Here is a 4,349-nt window from a genome sequence, read left to right on the forward strand (position 1 = left end):
GTAGCACAGCACAGGGATTTCATGAGGAATAGACAAATACAAATATAGACCTTAGAATTGGGCGGCCACAGGCGCTACCTAGTGCTAAATGTTTGGATGAACAAGGCCGGTAGACGGTAATTTCGGTAGACTGGTTTTCCCCAGATATTCTCAGATTTTGTCTGGTGTAGTAGTTTGCTGGCCTGGCCACCAGATCTCTTCATTTTCACCAGATTTCCGAAATCTGGTGGCCAATTTCACGAGATGGCAAAGCTGGCTCAAGGCACTGACGATCACTCTTGCCACCACGCTCGCGCTACTCCGCAGGCGGGCGATAGCGCGCATCCGCAAGCAAACGTCACGTGGCCAAGCAGTGAGGTGAAGCGCTCGTTCAGAGCCAGGAGACGCGTGAGGACGCATGACGGTAGCGACAGCATCCTAACCTTACGTGAGGCCTCCTTAAAGCGAAGGACTGATGGAGGGAGCAAGCGTACTCTGAAAGCTCCCTTGGCCATCCTCACGTAAGGAACGGTTGCCGCATGCCTGTGTCCGAGAGGTTCTCTTAAAAGCTCTACGCGAACACCACTATTTAATAAAAAGATGCGTCGTCGCATAATTTTTAAAGTGCTAATATAGAGACGCATGCGCTCTTTCTTCTAGTTTTGTTTAGTAAACGTAAACAAGTTCAACATTATAGCGCAAAACCTGATGGTCACCAGCAACGCTGGCACGCCGGCGACATGCAACGCCTAGCAACGCCTAGGAACGCCACTCATCCCGAACGTGCGGCTGATGCGAGCGCCTCTTCCTCTTTATAATCACACACACTCTCTCTCTGATATGAACATGCCTGCCAAGACATACCGTGCTCACATGGTGCTCGCGCTTCTCCGCAGGTCGGCGACAGCGCGCGTGCGCAACCAAACGTGACGTGGCTAAGCAGTGAGGTGAAGCGCTCGTCCAGGGTCAGGAGCGGCGTAAGGACGCATGAAGGTAGCTTCGGACATACCTTACGCTGAGGAAGCACCAAGGAAACCTTCACTGAGGGCTCCCCAGTAAGGAAGCTTTCGGAGTGGCATAAGGTGGCCTCACCAGAATGAAGGCTTCCTTACTAAGGTAAGGCGCTCGGAGCTGCCTTACGCTGAGGAAGCACCAAGGCAGCCTTCACTGAGGGCCCCTCAATAAGGAGGCTTTCAGAGTGACATAAGGCAGCCTCACCGCAATGAAGGCTTACTTACTGAGGTAAGGAAGGTTTCATTGTTTGGCCCTTCACCTCTTAACTGAATCTCTGTGGGAACAGCGCTTTATGCGCGGATAGAAAAAAAGCTGAGCTTATCTCACCCACTTTCTATACTCCTGATACACCAAGCCATTTTACTTTATTTGTTCGCTGTTTCTTTTTTTATGGTGGCTCATGTTCGACTGTTTTCGCCTTTGTTCCGCCTTTTAATTATGTATGGAAGGAATTAGTGCTTTCATATTCGTAGTTTTGAGGAAGTCATGAATATGACAAACACTTCCTGGGCATCTTCCAATTACTGAGGATTAATACTAAACAGAAAGTGTTATAAGATATGCACCTCCTAGTATTAGTACACTAAATTTCAAGGCACCTAAGTGAGAATAATTGTGCCCACTTTTCTAATGTAATGACAATGTTTGACTGTGCCATCCATGACAACCTCTACGTATCGATATGTTGAACAAAAAATGGCTCCATTTTGTGTTTAAATTGATTCCATGTGCTTCATCTGTTTTACTCGCCGTATTTTACGGTTTACAAATGGCACTATGTACAGGATGCACCTATTTTAACTAGGTCAGGATAATAAAACGATACATGCATGTACACTCATTCTGAAATGAACTTTTCCATTCTAGGCCACTACATTTTCCTGAAGAAAAGTTATAATCTGGATACCCGCCCTGGTTGCTCAGTGGCTATGGTGTTAGGCTGCTGAGCACGAGGTCGCGGGATCGAATCCCGGCTACGGCGGCCGCATTTCGATGGGGGCGAAATGCGAAAACACCCGTGTACTTAGATTTAGGTGCACGTTAAAGAACCCCAGGTGGTCAAAATTTCCGGAGTCCCCCTCTACGGCGTGCCTCATAATCAGAAAGTGGTTTTGGCACGTAAAACACCATATATTATTAACCTGGATATTCTAGCAAAAAAAACCAATCTGGAACCAACACTGCCTCTTAGGCACAGTAAACGAATATTTACTGCACTTTGTACATATGCATGGCCTCTCTACTCAATACTCCCGTCGCAGTGCCGCAGATATAGTAAAATAAATTACAAGCATCAATGAAAGAAGCCAATCAGGGCCTCATCTTGCGAGGCACTGTCAAAATTTTTATCCGCTTAGGCCTGGCAGCATCGCTGGGTAATCATTGTTAGCCTTTGAATAACATTTATGCGATGGGTTTTAGGGCAGAATATAAGAGTAAAAACATGTTGGGCCACCTTACCTTTAATTTCATAAGTCCATGTGTTCAGCATTTTCTGTATGAGAAACTAAATTATAACGGCAGACTAACAAGGCTAACTTCATATAGGCTAACTAGGCTAACCTCATTCTTCCTATATCTGGCTTACTTAAAATTCATTTAATTATTACTCTATTTAAAGTACTTAATAAACAGCTTGCTTTTCAATTATTATATTCAAAGGTTCCTCACAAATACCAACAGTACTAGGTTTGCCCGTAATCGCGACTTTCTATTACCTAAATGCAACACGAATTATGGCAAAATGACTTCCTCCTTCTCAGCGATTTAACTGTGCAATGACTTACCGCAGGCTCTTAAATCATCATCCTTGCACGCATTCAAATATGAACTTTAAAATTTCATTTGTATAACTAGTTGTCCTGATTATCTTACCTTTCATATGAAGTATTTACTTCATTTATTGAGTAGGTTAGAACAATTTAGATGGGTAATGTGCGATTTTTTTGTCATGTATGACTCCTTGTATAATAATCGAATGTATTCATTTTCACTACTTCGTTCCCTTTTTACTTATTTCTATATTGGATAATTTTACACTGCTGTATTAACTTATAATTTTGCACCAATCTTGTTAACCGAGGGTCCCGCTGCAGTCGTTAGACTTTGGGACCCTCGCCTGTATGCTATTATCAACACTCTATGTATCTTGAAAGAAAAATAAACTGAAACTAAAGCATTGGCTGCATTTACTGCCACAGCATTGCTTATATGGCGAGCCTTAGGGGCTATAATCTGTACCAACGGTCGCTCCACTGTTCATACAAATTCGATTTTTGACAGAACGCTGCTGCGCGTTGTTCCTTCTACTCGATAAACAGAAAACACGCACGTATCGCTCGCACCCCCATGCATGGTTTTTGGCCGCACCGTTGTATAAGACGCGTATGAATGAAAATTTTATTTCGAAATAACTGCACTTATGCACCGTAATGTGCGGTACTTGTGCGCATATCAGATAGACGTGGTAAAACTGGGTGTGCTGAGGAGAGTAACGTTTAAATGTAACGTGTTTCGTCTTAAAATACATAAGCTAAGCATTATACTAAGAATTCAATTCAGAAAACGTAATGCCATCTTTAGTGATCCTTATCAGAAGCTTCCTTGCTCGTGACGTTATTTGCCTTAAAAGGAAATAGTTTCAAGGCTTTTAACACTAAAAGTTTCAGTGCCATTTCCGAATTGAATATGAAATTCTACTAGAAAGTCCCTCCTTTTTGTAAATGCGAGACAAAATATCTTCGAAAGTTTTCACCAGTCTCACCATGGAGAAAATCACCGCCAAGCGTTCAGCACTGCAGAACAATTGCAGCAATTTAGAATTCAAATTGTTTGCGTTACTACGATTATGTAAGACCTGCGTGACAGTAAAGCTCTGAAACTGGCAGTTAAGACTGTGATGAGTTCGCCTCATGAAGCCAAGCGGACATATAGCGCCAGATGCTGCATGTTACTTAATGATTATGCAAGCACCAGTCGAAAAAAACTTCAAAACTCAACGCCCATCACAGGACGAGAACCTATGATTTCCTGATCCAGAATTTTCTTGACTTTCGGCCCCACGTGCAGGAACCACCAGACGTTTCATAAAAGAAATTCCGTACCATGGAGCTAAAGACAAAAAGGAAAAAAAAATAGCACGTCCGCGACAGGACTAGAACGTATGTTTTCCTGATCTGTAATAATGCGCCTAATACATTTGGACCCACGTGCAGGAAGCACCAGACGTTCCAAAAAAGTAAAGCTGTACCATGGAGCGAAACACAACAACAAAAAAAAAAAACGTCCGCGACAGGACTCGAACCTGCAATCTCCTGATCCGGAATCAGCCGCCTTATCCATTAGGCCACGCGGAC

General features: G+C 43.5%; 1 non-coding gene across 1 annotated transcript; it reads right to left on the reverse strand.

Annotated features, from left to right (window-relative positions):
- Positions 1–4,276: 4,276 nt before the first annotated feature.
- On the reverse strand, positions 4,277–4,349 carry TRNAR-CCG (transfer RNA arginine (anticodon CCG)). Its single transcript has one exon. It is a non-coding gene; the product is annotated as a tRNA-Arg (tRNA).

The sequence above is a fragment of the Dermacentor variabilis genome, unplaced genomic scaffold (assembly GCF_050947875.1).
Source record: "Dermacentor variabilis isolate Ectoservices unplaced genomic scaffold, ASM5094787v1 scaffold_20, whole genome shotgun sequence".
Classification (NCBI taxonomy): Eukaryota; Metazoa; Arthropoda; class Arachnida; order Ixodida; family Ixodidae; genus Dermacentor; species Dermacentor variabilis.